The following is a 19,222-nucleotide window of genomic DNA, read 5'->3' as shown; positions in this document are numbered from 1 at the left end:
GAGGCACCCAGCAGTGTGGAAGGTGGCACCGGCCTGGCGTCCTCCATGTGCCAGACATGTGGTGTCAATAAACCAGGGAGCAGCACGAAGGGCTTGACAGGGCCTTGACCGGTTGCACGGCTCCTGCCAGACCTAGGGCTGTCTGCAGCCAGGGGCACCATCTCCTCTGGCTGTTCAGTGACTGGGGCCACAGGACAATTCCTCCCACCCAGCCTGGTGTGCCTTCTCCGGTTGCTGCAGACAGAAGCAGCCTGTGCCGGGGAGGATCATCTGTGGCAGAAACAGGGAAGGCTGGCAGCACTTTCTCTTCTGCAGGAGAATGGAGAAGAGACGCTGGGGAGGGCGCCTGTGGTGCATCAGCAGGAGTCTGATGAGGGAGAAGGACTTACTGGAGCCATTTCAGATCAGATGATAACCATTAACTCTGTGGTGTCTATCTTAAAGGGAAACCTTGATGCCAACAGCTGATGAGGGCTGCCAAACAGCTCACACGATTCAAGCTCTTATGGAACACGCCGATAGGCTTGATGACGCTAACCTCCAAAAATGCCTTACTGGCTGTTTTAACACAGAACTGCAAGAAACTAAAGAACTTTTAGGAGCCAGGTAGCATTATGCTAATTCAGGACTTGCCATGAGAATACCTAGAATTTGTGGTGCAACACGAACGTGCTCTCCTCTGGACACTGACCACGGAGAAGCTCACAGCCAGAGGCAGCACGCACATACTTGGGATGTTGGCAGGACGTGGCCATGCCAGGACAATGATGCTGACTCCTTCCTCCGTGCTAGGAGGCCCGCAGATGCGCCCTGATCTGAGCGGCCAAGTGGAGTCAAAAGCCGGCGAACCGTGGGTTCATCTGCCACAGATGAAGACAGCAGTAGAGAAGCCAGTCCACGCTGGCCAGGGCAGTGGTGAGAAAGGCGCACCTGGAGATGGCGAGGAGAGGGAAAGAACGAGAGGGGGGTCAGATGCCCCCACCTCAGCATCCTACAAAGGCCAGGTGACCAGCCAGGGAGTGAAACTCAGCCAAAACTGAGGGCTGTTTGGGACACACCATCTCCATTTCTGCGCCCAATCCTCAGTCATCTCTACTTTAGGACGTTCGGGATCCTGTCGCTGGCCGGAGTCAGATGCACCCGGCAGCTCTGGGAGCTGTTGCTACAGGGATGACTTCAGACAGGGTAAGGGGGTCACTCAGGAAACAAGGCTCTGGAGTTATAAAAGTGATGGGCAAATGCCCCAGGGCTCCGCCAGGCAGGGCCCAGGCTGTGCAGCATTCCCAGATCTTCCTTATCTCCATCCCTGTGGGTTTTTGCCTTGGCCTGTGCCCAGCCCCTAAGGGGGCACGGAGGAAAACAAGACAGGTGAGGCTCCGGGCAGGTGTGTGCTGGCCAGCGCCTCACCCTCCGGCCATATGTCCTTCACTCTCTCCAGCCTCTGCCCCCATATTGACCCTCAGCCTCAGGAAGCGAAGCAAGGCGGAATCTCAGCTGAGAACCTTGTCTGAAGTGTTGAAAACATGGAAGATCATCAAGAATTCCCTCTCTGGTTCATGTGAAAAAGGTGTGTTTCGTATGAAAACAGACACAGGGTGCTAAATCACTCAAGTCGGTGCTGGATGAAAAAGCTAAATATCCTGCTAGCAAGTGCCACACAGGAATTCCTTCTTCTATACCAAGGGGAACAATATCCACACAGCCAAGAGAGGAAAAAAGCTACCCCTTATCTAAGGGCAGAAGAGATGTCTTCCTAAAGAACTAGGAGATATATTTGTAACATACACATCAGAGGGCTGATTCCCTCCATGTGCAAAGAACTCATAGAAATGAAACCAGGTGATCTTGGCTGTTCTCAAAAGTAGTGTTCTCCACAGTTACAGAGTGGGCTGAGCTAAGACCCGGGTCAAACTGTGCCGCTCAGTGCCGACTTTCTCAAACTGGGAATCATATGCAGACATCACCAGGTTTGGGCAAATTAAATGAGCTATGGGCCGGGCGCGGTGGCTCACGCTTGTAATCCCAGCACTTTGGGAGGCCGAGGCGGGCGGATCATGAGGTCAGGAGATCGAGACCACGGTGAAACCCCGTCTCTACTAAAAAATACAAAAAAAAATTAGCCAGGCGTGGTGGCGGGCGCCTGTAGTCCCAGCTACTCGGGAGGCTGAGGCGGGAGAATGGCGTGAACCTGGGAGGCGGAGCTTGCAGTGAGCCGAGATCGCGCCACTGCACTCCAGCCTGGGCGACAGAGCGAGACTCCGTCTCAAAAAAAAAAAAAAAAAAATTAAATGAGCTATGAATCTGAAGTGCTTGTGGTGTGTGAGTTATAAGTAGCTGTGGTTATTAACACTTCTCGGTTAGAACCAGGTTGTAAGGTTAGAACCAAGGCGTTGCCTGGCACACGAGAGGTGGGCCGCTAGAGGGAGATGCAGAGGTCTGTGGACTCCGGGAGCCAGCGTGGAGCAGGAGGACTCCATGAGGGAGGGAGGAATACAGGCTCAGCCAGGCTGGCCCTCTCCTGCGGGAAGTGTGACTGAGCCACCAAAAGGACCAAGTGATGCTGTGGGAAGACTCTCATCTTCCAAGAGCCATCGTGCCGAGGCTGGCGTCCAGCAGAGCTCACCTTCTGTGAGAGCACCTGCCACTCAGGTCATGCTGCAAAGTCAGCTTTAGACAACTCAGGGCTGAGGAAACCTGTCAGCTCCAGATCCGGAACTTTGTGCCACTTTTGTTGCTGCCTCCAACGTGCGTTACTGCTGCCCAAATTGGCTCCACGAACCATTACTGCTGACACCCTTCCCTAGGTGAAAGTCGGTTTCAAACAGTGCACCTACTTTCACATCAAGGTTACAATTTAACTGTGTGTCTGAATAAACTCTTCCAGCCTGGCCTCTGTCTCACCCCTTATTTCTTCTCGACTCCAGTATAAATCTTGGACTTGCGGGGAATAAACTGTCTTTTCATCCTACGCTGTCAAGTGGACTTGAAGTTCAGACTTTTGCTAGAAAAGCAGAGATAGAGAGTTGACAGGAGGGAACTTGCCACTAGCCTCTAACTTGCCCTGTCCTTGAACTGCCCTCAGATGGACTCAAACTTAGCAACCTGTTTTGCTAGAAGCGACGCCTCGGAAGGCTGAAGCCCTGACGGCGCCGTGCAACTGAGCGGGGAACAAATGCGTGGCTGTCACAAGAGGCCTGTGAGGTCTTCATTCTTCATTCGTGCCTCCTGGCATCACATGCCTGGCCTCCTGGGAACGGGTGGAAGGTGCTGCTGAGATAACTACATTTTTCATCATTTGTCTAAGGAGAGCCATGGTTGAACTTCTCACTAATCCTTCCCCACAAAGCTACAAAAGGAACTCTTTCTTCCTCCAACTGAGATTCTCACCCAGGGGCAAGGAGCCTTGTCTGAGCCATGCAAAGGGGGATGAGCACACCTGCCCTCTGCCCAGGACCACCACCCCCTGGCAGACCCGCTGGCTGGCAGAGCATCCATCAGCACCCCAGCTCTGGAGACGTCGTAACAACCAAGAAACAAATAGCATTCTCTACCGCAACAGAAGTGCGCCGGCATATGGCAGCACTGCCCCCGCCAGAAAGACGACTGCTTCAGACCAGTGCAGGCAGAGCCCCTGACCAATGCCCTGGGGTGGGGCACCTGATGCAGATGTCAGCAGAGCACCCACTGGGAGCCCACCCTGCCCACCCACACCACTGCTCAGCACTGGCCTGGTCACTCATGACCTGAAGGGTCCAGCATCCTCTGCACCTTCAATCTCAAAAACCGGCGTGACAGACCAGATGCAGACGGAGCTGGTGCTGTCCTCAGTGCCAACTCTGTGGCATTTCAAGGGGAGCAAACAGGACACAGGGTAACCCGGTCATGGAAAGCTGAGCTGCGGCACAGCCACGCTCACCGTTTGAGGATGGCATTTATCAATGTGCCACTGAAAAAACAACCAAAACTTTTACTTAATATTTTAAACTAAACCTTCTTCCAAAATTAATTTGAAGCATTTAAAATACCCAATATAATAAGACCATCTGAATAATAAGCTTTTAAAAATCCCCGAGGATAGAGGGGAAATTAAATATTCAAAAACTTTGGGTTAATTAACAGAGATGCTGTGACTGAGTCTAGTCTGCAGCTTCCTGGCCGCTAAGGTACACAGAGGATGAGGCAAGTGTTACTGTCAAGTTGGGATTTTAATATCTTGCCATTTCCTTTGCAACCAGTGAAGCACATAAAAGCATTAAAATCACAAGGAACAACAACAGTGCTTAAAAATAACAGGCATCATGTTCACACACCCAAAACCACAAACAAAACCAAAAACAAATGCACTATTATTTCTACAGGAGGTCCTCCCGGGACTCAAGCCCTAACAAAAGCTAGACGACCACATGAGACGGCCCACAGTGGCCACCACAAAAGGCTAAGGTCAAGCAGATCTGGATCAGGGAAGTCCAGAAACAGATAACAATCACCCTAAAAATGAGCAACGAGAGAAAACAGAGGAATGTTTTCATCTAACCTAACCACATTGCACAAATGAAGTACCAAAGCATACTTTGTGTACTTTTTTCATTTATAAAATTATAAACGTAACCCCCTCCAATGCAAACTCTTCTGTCCATCCTTTTCTTTTCTCTCCCTCGGGTGGAAGAGAGCTCTGTGTTTTCTTCCCATAAAAGACACCATTTGGAGGTGTGGATTGAGCTGACCTTGCAGCCCAAACTGCCCTCTTCCATCTTCTTCCAAGGCCAGACAGGTTCCAAGTTCAGAAGTGCTCGATTTCGGAATGCTAATCCTGAGCACAGACCCCTGCTACCGAAGACCCTAATCACATGCATCAGTAGGCTGGGTGCAGTGGCTCACCCATGTAACCTTAGCACTTTGGGAGGCTGAGGCTGAGGCAGGAGGATCACTTGAGCCCAGGAGTTTGAGACCAGCCTAGGCAATGTGGCAAGACCCTGTCTCTACAAAAAATGCAAACATGAGCAAGGTGTGGTGGTGTGCACCTGTAGTCCCAACTACTTGGGAGGCTGAGGTGGGAGGATCGATTGAGTTTGTGAGGCAGAGTTCACAGTGAGCTGTGATCATGCCACTGCACTCTGGCCTGGGTGACAGAGTGATACCCCATCTAAAAAAAAAAAGAAAAGAAAAAGAAAAAAAAATGCATCAACATTTCTGTTGCAAGGAGTGGGATAAATTGTTTATCACTTTATGTCCATTCATAAGGTTTTCATGACATTCATTTGCATCGAATTAAAAAAAACTTTTTATTTTTGGGAACTCCTTGATTTTTAAAAAAATACTTACTGAATAAGACCTCAAAAGCACAGGCCACAAAAGCAAAAATAAGCAAATTGGATTATACATAACTTAAAAGCTTCTGCACAGCAAGGGAAACAAAGTGAAAAAACAACCTACAGAATAAAAGAATACATTTGCAAACTACTCACCAGACAGGGGATTAATATTCAGGCTATAAAAGGAACTCAAATATCTCAATAGCACAAAAAAAAAAAAGCCAAAAAACAAACAAAAAAACTGATTAAAAAATGGGCAAATGATCCAAACACACATTTCTCAAAAAACATAAATGGCCAGAAAATACATGAAAAATGCTCAACATCACAAATCATCAGAGAAGTGCAAGTCTTTTTTTTTTTTTTTTTTTTTTTAAGTGAAAGCAAGTTTATTAGGTAAGTAAAGAAATAAAAGAACGGCGACTCCGCAGGCAGAGCAGCAGCAAGGACGGCTCAGCTGCTTACAGTTATTGTTACTAGGGAGGTAGAAGTCAAAACCACAATGAGGTATCGTCTCACTCCAGTTAAGATGGCTATTATCAAAACGACAAAAAACATCCAATGCTGGTGAGGACACAGAGAGAGGGGGGCTCTTATAACACTGTTGGTAGGAATGTAAACTAATACAGCCACTATGGAGAGCAGTATGAAGGCTCCTTAAAACACACATACCCTTGGGAGGCCGAGGTGGGCTGCTCACAAGGTGAGGAGTTTGAGACCAGCCTGGCCTATATGGTGAAATCCCATCTCTACTAAAAAAATACAAAAATTAGCTGGGTGTGATGATGAGCATTTTTTCATGTGTCTGTTGCCTGCATAAATGTCTTCTTTTGAGAAGTGTCTGTTCATGTCCTTCGCCCACTTCTTGATAGGGTTGTTTGGTTTTTTCTTGTAAAGTTGTTTAAGTTCTTTGTAGATTCTGGGTATTAGCCCTTTGTCAGATGAGTAGATTGCAAAAATTTTCTCCCATTCTGTAGGTTGCCTGTTCACTCTGATGGTAGTTTCTTTGCTGTGCAGAAGCTCTTTAGTTTAATTAGATCCCATTTGCCAATTTTGGCTTTTGTTGCCAATGCTTTTGGTGTTTTAGACATGAAGTCCTTGCCCACGCCTATGTCCTGAATGGTATTGCCTAGGTTTTCTTCTAGGGTTTTTATGGTTTTAGGTCTCACATGTAAGTCTTTAATCCATCTTGAATTAATTTTTGTATAAGGTGTAATCAGAGAAATGCAAATCAAAACCACAGTGAGATACCATCTCAAACCAGTTAGAATGGTGATCATTAAAAAGTCAGGAAACAACAGGTGCTGGAGAGGATATGGAGAAATAGGAACACTTTTACACTGTTGGTGGGACTGTAAACTAGTTCAACCATTGTGGAAGACAGTGTGGCAATTCCTCAAGGATCTAGAACTAGAAATACCATTTGACCCAGCCATCCCATTACTGGGTATATACCCAAAGGATTATAAATCATGCTGCTATAAAGACACATGCACACATATGTTCACTGCAGCACTATTCACAAAAGCAAAGACTTGGAACCAACCCAAATGCCCATTAATGATAGACTGGATTAAGAAGATGTGGCACATATACACCATGGAATACTATGCAGCCATAAAAAAGGATGAGTTCATGTCCTTCGTAGGGACATGGATGAAGCTGGAAACCATCATTCTCAGCAAACTATCACAAGGACAGAAAACCAAACACTGCGTGTTCTCACTCATAGGTGGGAATTGAACAATGAGAACTCATGGACACAGGAAGGGGAACATCACACACCGGGGCCTGTCGTGGGGTGGGGGGAGGGGGGAGAGATGGCATTAGGAGATATACCTAATGTAAATGACGAGTTAATGGGTGCAGCACACCAATGTATACATATGTAACAAACCTGCACATTGTGCACATGTACCCTAAAACTTAAAGTATAATAATAATAATAAAAAAATTAGCTGGGTGTAGTAGCACGTTCCTGTAGTCCCAGCTACTCAGGAGGCTGAGGCAGGAGAATCGCTTGAACTGGGGAGGCGGAGGTTGCAGTGAGCCGAGATCGTGCCACCACACTCCAGCCTGGGTGACAGAGTGAGACCGTCTCCAAAACAAAACAACCCCCCGCCCCGCCCCACCACACACACACACACACACCAAACTACGAATAGAACGACCATATGATCCAACAATCCCACTACTGGGCGTTTATCCAAAGGAAAGGAAATCATCAGTGTACTGGAGAGACATCTGCACTCCTGTTTACTGCAGCCAGATTCACAATAGCCAAGATATGAATCCATCCAGGAGTCCAACAGCAGATGAATGGATATGGAAGGTGTGGTATGTAACACTGAATAGGATTCAGCCATAACAGAGAATGAAATCCTGTCATCTGCAGCAAGATGGACGGAAGCACAGGACATTAAATAAAGTGAAATAAGCCAGGAATAGAAAGTTAAATGCTACGCGTTCTCACTCATGTGGAAGCTAAAGAAAGATGATTTCACAGAAGAGCAAAGTAGAACAGGGCATACTGGAGGCTGGGAAGGGAGGGATGGGGAGAGATTTGTTCAAGGAAACGACATCACAGCTGGATGGGAGGAATACGTTCCAGTGTTCTGTGCCACCACAGGATGAATATAACTAACAGTAATTTATTATTTAAATAGCTAGGAGGAAGATACCAAACATTTCCAAAGAAATGATGCACGTTCCTGATCTAATATCCCGATCTGCTAACTACGTGTTGTATATATTGAAACATCACTATATACCCTATGAGTTGTACAATTATGTGTTAATTTAAAAAAAGTTAAAAATACACTTTTTAGGAGTTTCAGATATAAGAAAAATTGAGCAGCTGGTAGAGCTCCCACATCGCCCTACAATACACCCCAGTCTCAGAATACGCACATATCCGACATTAGTTAGAATTAGTGAGCCAACACTGAGACGATTTAAATCTATCCTTTACTCAGGCTTCCTCATTTCCCCCTAATATCCCTTTCCTGTCCCAGGATCCTACCCGGGATTCCACATGACAATTGGCTGTCACGTCTCCTTGGGCTCCTATGGGCTGTGACAGTCTCTCAGAAATGTCCCTGTTTTGCTGACCTTGACGATTTTAAGGGGACTGGTGAGGTGTTTTGTAGGCTGCCCTTTGGTTGGGACTTGTCTAACATTTTTCATGGGTAGACATGCATCACAGGTGTTTTGGAGAAAGGCCTCAGAGATGAGCGCCCTTCCCATGGCATCACATCAAAGCCCCCCTGCTCATCACTGACAGGGACCTCGCACTTAGCTGGGTCACATTTGCAGGTTTTCCCCGTCCCTTCCACATGCCCTCTCTGGAGGCATGGCTTTGCACAGCCCATGCCAGTAAGGAGAGGGTGTGTGCTCTCTTCTTGGCTTTTGAGATGCGAGACTGCTGGCCTCATGGAAGGCACAGCCTCCTGCCTCTGGGTGACCAAGCCCATGCCCCACGCCCAGTAGCTTGTGATGGGCAGACGCCTGACAGATGAGGTCTAATGACCGTGGGGCTGCAGCATTCTCCCAGGTGTAATGAGCACAGAGAGCTGATCCGTCTGCACAGAAGTGTGCACAGGGCAGAGAAGCAAGGTGACAAGGGGACTCCTGAGGGTCTTCTGGGCTTTGCTTCCAGACCCTCCCTGTCACTGGGCTGCACCTCCACCCAACCCTCCAGTTCCTCAGGCACCTCTCTCCTACCTCAATCTTCGCTTGCTGAAATGGTCCAACTTGGTTTCTGTCACTTTCCACCATGAAGTCTTGACTAATGTGGACCAACTTTCCCTTTTTGAGTAAGACTAGAAAGACCTGAAAAATAATTCTAGATTTGATATGTTTATGAGCACGTTTAAAACTTTTTTCAAAATAATTTCAAAATTATAGTAAACTTGCAAGAATGAAAACAGTATAAAGAACACTTGTAACACCCAGGTCCATTGCTTGTTCCTATTATGTTCCATCTGCTTTATAATTTGCACTGCCCACCCTATCTTACACAATGTGCACACACAGTTTTTTCTGAACCATTTGAGGGTAAGTTAAATACATCAAGGCCCCTTTACTCCTAAGTATTTAAGTGTGGATCTCCTGAGAATAGGGATATTATCTTACTTACAGAACAGTTATCAGTTTCAGTAATTTTAATATTGATCCAATATTTAATCCATAGCCTCTCTTCCAATTCTTCCCATTACTCCAGTAATGTCCCCACAGCTCTGCCTTGAGTGCAGGGCTCACCCTAGCATCAGGCGTTGTATTTAGCTTGCCTTAATTGGGAAGATTTCCAGTCTTGTTTATCTTTATGACATTGACATTTTTGAAGAATACTGTCCCTGCCTTTAAAAAATGTTTAAAATTATTTAACTCAAAGTGGATCAATGACATAAATGTAAGAGATAAAACTGTAGACAAAGGAACAGTCATGTGTTGGATGTGTCATTTATTTCTTGGCTATGACACCAAACGTATACGCAGAAAACAAAGAGGATAAACTGGACATCAAAATTAAAAGCTTCTGTTCATCAAAGGACACAATCAACAGAATCAGCAGAGCGAAAACACAACCCAGGAAATGGGAGCAAGATTTACAAATCACGTATCTGTTAAGGGGCTAATATCCAGAGTATGTAAGGGACTCTTAGAATTCAATAGCCAAAAAAAACCCAAAACCAAACCAAACAAAAAAACCACTCCAGTTAAAAAGTGTGGAACTCGAATAGACATTTCTCTAAAGAAGGTATACAAATAGCCAGTGAGCATGAGAAGATGTTCAACAAGAGACCATCACGAGGAAAACACACACCAAAGCCACAACGAGATACCATCTCACACCCATTAGGATGGCTACTCTCAAAAAAATAGAAAACAGCTACTGGTGGTGAGCACATGGAGAAACCAGACCCACATGCACTGCTGGCAGGAAGGTAAAACAATGCAGCAGCTGTGGAAAACAGTACGGCAGTTCCTCCAGAAATCAAAAATGGAACTACTGTATGGTTCAGCAATTCCACTTCTGAGTATATACCCAGAAGAACTGAAACCAGATCTTGAACAGTATCTGTAAACCCATGTTCACAGCAGCATCAGTCACAACAGCCCAAAGGTGGAAGCAACCCAAGTGAACATCGGCAGACAATGGGTGAGCCAAGTGTGGTGTACATGTACAAGGAAATATTCAATCTTAAAAAGGAAGATTTTGACACATGCTACAACATCGATCAACCTTGAGGACATTATGCTAAGTAACATCAGCCAGTCACAAAAAGACAAATACCATAGGACTCAACTTATATGAGGTACCTACCTAGTCAAATTCATAGACAAAGTAGAACGGTGGGTGCCAGGGGCCGAGGGAAGAGGGATGGAGAGTAGAGGTTTTATTAGGACAATATCGAGTGTGTGGAGAAACCAGAACCAGGAGCAGCCCTGAGTATGTGGAGAAACTGGAACCAGGAGCAGCCCTGAGTGTGTGGAGAAACCGGAACCAGGAGAGGCCCTGAGTGTGTGGAGAAACCAGAACCAGGAGCGGCCCTGAGTGTGTGGAGAAACCGGAACCAGGAGAGGCCCTGAGTGTGTGGAGAAACCGGAACCAGGAGCGGCCCTGAGTGTGTGGAGAAACCGGAACCAGGAGCAGCCCTGAGTGTGTGGAGAAACCGGAACCAGGAGAGGCCCTGAGTGTGTGGAGAAACCGGAACCAGGAGCGGCCCTGAGTGTGTGGAGAAACCGGAACCAGGAGCGGCCCTGAGTGTGTGGAGAAACCGGAACCAGGAGCGGCCCTGAGTGTGTGGAGAAACCGGAACCAGGAGCGGCCCTGAGTGTGTGGAGAAACCGGAACCAGGAGCGGCCCTGAGTGTGTGGAGAAACCGGAACCAGGAGCAGTGCTGAGTGTGTGGAGAAACCGAACCCAGGCACAGTCCTGAGTGTGTGGAGAAACTGGAACTACCAGCAGCCCTGAGTGTGTGGAGAAACCGGAACCCAGGCACAGCCCTGAGCTTGGGGAGAAACCGGAACCAGAAGCGACCCTGAGCATGTGGAGAAACCAGAATCCAGGCACAGTCCTGAGCCTGTGGAAAAAACGGAACCCAGGCACGGCCCTGAGCGTGTGGAGAAACGGGAACCCGGAGCGGCCCTGAGCCTGTGGAGAAACCAGAACCAGGCGTGGCCCTGAGCGTGTGGAGAAACCGGAACTCACCCTGAGCAGCCAGGCAACTCCTCCACAGAAAGGAGTTGAAAAGCATCTTTTTGTCAAATCATAAAAGACATCTTTTGTTTATTAAACAGAAAAATAAGCTTTTCTGTTTATTTCAACAAAAGAACTATCAGTGTGTAGTCCCTAAAGCCAAAGAGAAGAGCGAGTTTCCAGCAGGAGGGTAGGCTCAGCGGCATCCACCGGCACTGAGCGTGGAACATTAGGGTGGGGTCGTAGGTGGCCTTGCTGGGTGCCACCAGGGAACCCTGGGGACATGGGGCTCTCTCATGAGCCAGCAGGAGATGAACCCAGATCCTCTGAGGTGTTCAGCTGTCAGGGGAGAGGGCCGTGGGGTGGCCGCGGGTGAAAAGGGTCAAAGGAGGGTTTTTGGTTTTAGACAGAATTTATCACGTCATGTTTACATGCAGATAGACGACTTCGGAGACAAGGAAACGCTGGTGATGTCAGAGGGAGGGGAGGCTGGTCAGCCCAAGGGCCTTAAGCTAATGGTAGAGGGCTGGGGTCTGGGGAAGGTGGAGGGGGTCAGGAGAAAAGGCAGCTGCAGCGGGTCATGGTGGGAACTGCTTATTCGCTGCTTAATTGCCTCATTTAGGGGAGAAACTGAGGCCCTGAAAGGTTTAAAGTTACACTGACATGGCAAAGTGAAAGAAGAAATTAGAGAATGGGATGTAAAGACTAAAAATATTAATGAGTTTAAACATGGACACAGTCTCTCTGGGATATGGATGGTAATTCTAAAAAAGCAGAGACAAAAATATGGCAACAAGCCTGCCTCTTCCATCTCCTGAAAACACGCCTTAGGGGGCAGGACCCGGGAGCCCGCCTCTGGGAACCACTTGTGGGGTTGGCCACGGTGCTCCATGACTGCTCTCCTTCCACACACACCTGGCCAGGGGATTTTTGGAGAGTGGGGAGCAAGAGAAGTGGGAGCAGCGCAAACCAGGCACCAGGAGAACAGCAAAGCCTCGTGGGAGATTCTGTCCAAATACCACAAGTGACATGGTGTGAATGTGAATTCTTTTATTTTTCATTCGGTTTTCTCCACTGGTTTGTCATCTGTTTTCAAATAGACTGCAAGTTCTATTTAAGGAATTGTGAAAGCCCTACTGTCCCTTACCCAATGATCATCTCAAGTTGGGTTCATGCCTGAAGACAGCCAGAGCAGAAATAAAGGAACAACTATAAACTAATAAGAAAAAAGGCATTTGCCTGAGTACATACACATAATTGTATATCCATGTAAAGACATAACTATCAGATAATTGTACTGAGACTTACAGCTGGCCAGCATTGTCCCAAGCACTTGACACATACCAAGAATCCTCCTAATGACTCTAGGAGTGGCACTGCTTCTGCCATTTCACAGGCAGAGAAAGTAAAATACAAGAAGGCAATGTGTGTAGGATCACATGGCCAGAAAGCGATAGATCTGAGGCCAGACAATGGGTCCTGAGCCTAATCCAAGCACCTATTAAATTCATTGCAGCCAGAGAAACAACCCTGAGACTCAGCTCTGGTACCCAAGGGACAGGGGAATGAGGGTGAGGCACCTGGGTACACTGCTGGGACAGTCACCTGAGGATCATGTGAAACACTGAGAAGCTGGAGGTAAAAAGTACAGTCATGTCACTTAACGACAAGGAGACATCCTGAGAAATGAGCTGTCCGTCCATTGTGTCATCATGCAAACACCACAGAGTGGACCTACACACACCGGGATGGGGTAGTCTCCTACGCTCCTATGCTGTATGGTACGGCCAAGTGCTCCCGGGCTGCACACCTGGACAACATGTGACCACACACAATTGTAATACAACAGTATTTGTGTATCTAAACATAGAAAAGGCACAGTAAAACATGCTGTAAAAAGATAAAAAACGGTGCACCCATATAGGGAACTTACCCATAAACAGAACTTTTAGAACTGGAAGCTGCTCTGGGTTAGTGAGTGGTAAGTGCACACAAAGGGCTAAGACAACACCGCACATGGCTGTAGATTCGTAAACACCGTACTCGTGAGGTAAGACAATACCACACGCGTCTGTAGATTCGTAAACACTGTACTCGTGATCTAAGACATCACCGCACGCAGCTGTAGACTTCATGAACACTGTACTTGTGAGCTAAGACAACACCGCACATGGCTGTAGATTTGTAAACACCGTACTCGTGAGGTAAGACAATACCACACGCGTCTGTAGATTCGTAAACACTGTACTCGTGAGCTAAGACATCACCACATGTGGCTGTAGATTAATAAACACTACTCGTAAGCTACATTAAATCTATAAGAAAATTCCTTTGTTAAATAAATTAACCTACATTTACTGTAACTTTCTATGTTGTAAATTCCTTAAAGCTTTTTGACTCACTTATAAAAACAGATTAAAACATATTGTACAGCGGTACAAAAATAATTTATCCTTATATCAAGTTTTGTATTAAAAGATTTTTACTTTTTTTTTTTTTTGAGACAGAGTTTCACTCTTGTTGCCCAGGCTGGAGTGCAGTGGTGTGATCTCAGCTCACCGCAACCTCTGCTTCCCAGGTTCAAGCGATTTTCCTGCCTCAGCATCCCTAGTAGCTGGGATTATAGGCATATGCCACCACGCCTGGCTAATTTTGTATTTTTAGTAGAGACGGGGTTTCTCCATGTTGGTCAGGCTGGTCTCGAACTCCCGACCTCAGGTGATCCGCCCGCCTCGGCCTCCCAAAGTGCTGGGATTATAGGCATGAGCTGCCGCACCCGGCCAAAAGTTTTTTACTTTTTAATTTTTTTTTGTTATAAACTAATACACAGACACACATTAATCTGGGCCTCCGTGGGGTCAGGATCACCGAAATCACTGCCTTCCACCTCCACATCTTGTCCAGCTGGAAGGTCTTTAGGGCAATGACATGCACAGAGCCGTCATCTCCTGTGGGAACAATGCTTTCTGCTGGATTCCTCCTGAAGGACCTGCTGAGGCTGTCTTACAGTTAACTTTTTTATTGTGAGTATAGAGAATATACTCTAAGATAACGACAGTAAAGGTAAGTACATAAACCAGTTACACAGGTGTCTATTATCACAATCCAGTATTATGCATGTACTGTGTATGATCCTACATGCTACACGTTTATACAACTGGCAGCACAGGTTTACACTAGCATTGCCACAAACACATAACGCATTGCATTATGATGGCCACAACATCAATAAACTCCATTTAGCAGGAATTTTTCAGCTTCATTACAGTCTTATGGAACCACTGTCACTCAGGGGACACTGTCTTGGGGACCACTGTGGTCTGTCATTGACAGAAACGGCACTATGCAGCACATGACTAATTCAGTAAAGGGACACGAGCTCCACACACAGCCCAGCTCTTAGTCTGCTAAGACCACAGGCCATGATGAGTGGACTAAAGACCAGCTGGAGAACTCTGGCCCCCTCCCAGCAAATCCTTCTCATGTACACATGGATGCACACGAATGCACACACTCTTCCACATACATGCACGTGTGCATACTTGTAACACAACTCCACATACAAAATACAAGGCAATACTAAGACTCAGTGTGCATGTGCACACATGCACACACATGCAACACACACAATACTCATAGCCCACACACTAGCACCCTCATCTGCATGCACACATGTACACATGTAACATACTTGCACACACACAAAACAGTACACTACACTCACACATGCAAACTCACACTTGCACACACATGCATATGGGAGTGCACTTGCAAACCCTCATATGCTTGTACCACATACAGGCACCCACCCATGCAACACACACGTGCATACTCATACTTGCATGTACTCGTGTGCACAAATATATGCTGCATATTTGTATGCACACACACGACACGTGCAAAGCCATAAACCTGTACACATTTGAAACAGTCACACAACTGCAACATACTTGTAACACACTCATGACACACACATGCACGTGTCTATACTTGCAGCACACACTACACTCGTGCACATGCATGTGCAGTTGAAACACATGCAGTATTGCACACACATGCACACTTGTAACACACAACAGCATATACATAACACACTTGCACAAATTCATACTCTCATGCATATATGCACTTGTACCCACATCACACCCATGCAACACATGACACAGGCAAGCTCACACACGTACAAACTCATATTCATGTGTGCAGACACTATTCACACACTTGCAACGCACACATGCACGTATGCACAGCACACTCACACACGCACTGAGACACACACACAAGGACCTGATCGGGTGAAAGGCTCCTGTTAAGCTGTTTGTCTTTATCTGTATCTTCACTCCCTCCATTCTGCTGCTGTCTCAAGTTTATTGATGCACTTTTATTCTGTGCCCCCTGCTCTCAGGATCTTGATACTTGGGCTAACCACGGAGTAGGAATTTAATATCTATGCTTTTCTGGTAATACCCTTTAGTTATGACTTCAGGTTACAAGCCCTGAGGAAGCTAAGAAAGTTTTCATTCTAGGACTTCACACCAATGTAATGTTCTTAAGATTTAAAAAATGGCTAAAACTGTTTGTTTTTCTTTTGAGACAAGGTCTTGCTCCATTGCCCAGGGTGGAGTGCAGCAGTGTGATCATGGCTCACTGTAGCCTTTAACTCTTAGGCTCACGCAGTCCTCCCACTTCAGCTTTTTGAGTAGTTAGGACTACAGGCACATGCCACCACACCTAGCTCATTTTTAAAAAATGTTGTAGAGATAGAGTATTGCTATGTTGCCCAGGCTGTTCTCAAAACTCTTGGGCTCCAGTGATTCTCCTGCCTCGGCCTCCCAAAGCACTGGGATCACAGGTGTGAGCCCGTTCCCAGCCTTAAAACCCCATCTTCAAATGCAGACAAATATATATGCATATTTTTTTCCTATCTAAAGTCTGAAAAGCTCAAGCGATCATGGAAAGACCAAACTGGAAGTCATTGAGAGACTTATGAATTCATTTAAAATGAATTACATCGTAACAAATATTTTAAAAATGAACAGTCACTTTCAAATAGTCTCAACACAATTTCTTCATTTCCTTCCTGCACATGTGGGACTGTAATCTGTTCCAGAAGCAGGGAGTGTGTGTCTCCTCACTCTGTGATGCAGAAATGCTCTCCATGGTGACCTGTCACAGATGCAGGCAGGTCCCACCCACCATGGCTCCAAGAATAAAAAGGGCATCAGAAACAGAGGCAGAAAACCAAGCAGAAATGGCTAAAACACCTGTTTGACAACTGACTTTCACAATGGTGGTCTTCCTCTGTAGGCCGTCTTTCTTGTGCATGTGCACATTCATATTCTCTCTCAAGGAAATTGCATGCACATATCAATAAGCTGACTTTCCCCAGAGTAATTAGACGATAATTGGGCAGGCGACTTGGAGCTCGCAAGTGAGTGTGCCATTAAAGCAACAGGAACAGTAATTAATCCTGTGACAGACCCTAATGCAGATCAAGTGAGAAAACCACCATCCCATTTTTATAGGAAGAGTAACAAGAAGGGTCAATGCTTTTAGTGGCTCTCATTTCACTGCCTCCCGACTGCTGGCCTTGGACTCTCGACTTTCTCACCCTCTGTGGTCAGCAGCCTTGGGCCTGTGGAACAGAAGAGGTGAGTCCTCTGTCACCATCCAGCTGCCAGAGCTCATAGTAACAGCATCTGTCCCAGTCCGGCTCTTCACAGCATTCCTTTACTTTGTCCTCACAGGTGCCTGGGAAGACTGGTTTTACCGCACCTGTTCTGAGCACCCCCAGAGCTCCTGCTGAAATATGATTCCCACGGTTGGATGTGGGGCCTAATGGAGGAGTCGGAGTCATGGAGGCAGATCCCTTATGATAGATGCAGGCCCTCCCTGGGGTTGAGCAGGTTCTTGCTCTACCAGCTCCCGGGAGAGCCGGTGGCTAAAAACAGTCTGGCCCCTCCTCCCACCACGTGATCTCTGCACTTGCGGCTCCTCTTTCCCTCCACCATGAGTGAAGCTCCCTGAAGCCTGACCAGAGGCAGATGCAGGCACCACACTTCCTGTACAGCCTGCAGAACTCTGTGCCAAATACACTTCTTTTCTTTATAAATCACCCAGCCTCAGGTGTTCCTTTATAGAAACAGAAACAGACTAAGGCAAGAGGGAAACTGAGGTTACAGAGCGTAATACCTCGTCCCAGAGGAGCTGACTTCTGACCTGTGTGACCCAGAGCCCCCTCTGCCAGTGGCTGCAGCATGAGGCATGTTACATGCTGGTAAAGGTCAAAGGTGATGCTAGAGATTAAAGCTGGGAGTGCATTTTTACCTGGGAATATTTAAGGGAGGTTTAAGGAAGGCGAGGGCTTTGGAGCTGAGCTTGGAGGACTGGAGAAAAGGCCCTGGGGCCAGACTCCTTGGAGGTGGGCTGGGGGCTGCGGACTGTGAGTGGGTGGTGGGGGCATCAGAAAGCAAGGCTGGGATGCCACTGAGATTCTCTGCACCGGGAGTAAGGGAGAAGGGGCCCAGCCAGACGGAGGGGACCACAGACAGACCCAGTCAGAAAGGTCAAAGAGAGAACATCGTGGAGAAAAAAACTGAAAGGAATGAGAAGAGTGAGAGCAGCCCCAGAAGCTGGGAGGGAAGGGCAGTGTGTCCCACCCGAGGGCATGGGAGGAAGAGTGGCACACGGTCCATCCGGAGGGCAGCAGGGAGGGTTCGGGGGTGCCTGGGCAGGGCCCGGTGAAAGGAAGTCGCTCTGCAATGTAGAGCCAGACTGCTTTTCTTCTTTGTATGTAAAATGCTGAGGATGGGGGTCTGCTCTGAGTCTCGTGAAGATGTCTGGCATCCGAGGGCTCCCCTCAACACTGCTCAAGGGTGACAGCCTAGGCCAGCTAGCAGCGAGAGTCAGCGGAGTGGGTGCCGACCAGAGCCATGCAGTGGTGTGTGGGAAAGTGAACTGCACCGCCAGCTCCTGCTCCTACATACTCTCACTTCCATTTCAGATGCTTTCCAAAGCAGCTAGCGGCCTAGTCAGGGAAAAGGTTACGCTTTGAGGGCCAGGCCACAGACAGAACTACATGCATGTGTTATGTGATGAGCTACTGCTTACTCCTTCAGGAAGTTACACAATTATGAGATATTTTCCAAATAATTCTTATGGGGAGTCAGGTAGATTTGTTTTAATGCCCAGAAGTGATTATTTAGAAAACTCTATGCCCAGAAACAAGTTATCTAATCTAAAACTACATTTTTTATTTTTCTGAGTGTTCCAGACTGAACTTTGTCCCTGGCAGCTGGTGGCCTCGGGGGCAGGCATTGCCTCTGGCCCTCAGCCTGCAGGGCCTCCTGAGGGCTCCTAGGTGGCCACCACTCTTCTGTGACTTCATAACTGTGCAGCCAGTGGTTCTGTCGACCGGAGGGCCTGATGGAAGAGCCACAGGGCCAGGCACGCATCTACGAGTGTGAACCGTCAGGGCGGGCATGGCTCCTGGCCCTGGCATATGAGCTCTCAGCCACTGGCCGTCCCATGCAGGCTGTTGGGACATCCCTGGCCTCCCCCCACCAGATGCCAGCTGAGCCACTGCCCAACTTGTGCTGATCGAAAATGCCTCCAGACACGCCAGACATCCCTGGGGGCACAGGCACACACAGCAACAGGTCACGGAGCGGCTGCTGACAGCGATAAGGGAAGGCACCATGTCCCACGC

The 19,222-nt window shown here is 47.4% G+C and overlaps 1 protein-coding gene across 5 annotated transcripts in view; it reads right to left on the bottom strand.

Annotated features, from left to right (window-relative positions):
- The window catches only part of DIP2C (disco interacting protein 2 homolog C), a 278,224-nt gene that overhangs the window by 15,707 nt on the left and 243,295 nt on the right, over nucleotides 1-19,222 (bottom strand). The window lies entirely within an intron of this gene.

The sequence above is a fragment of the Nomascus leucogenys genome, chromosome 9 (assembly GCF_006542625.1).
Source record: "Nomascus leucogenys isolate Asia chromosome 9, Asia_NLE_v1, whole genome shotgun sequence".
Taxonomy (NCBI): domain Eukaryota; kingdom Metazoa; phylum Chordata; class Mammalia; order Primates; family Hylobatidae; genus Nomascus; species Nomascus leucogenys.
Note: the sequence above shows the minus strand (reverse complement) of the source record. Positions and strands in the feature narration are given on the sequence as shown.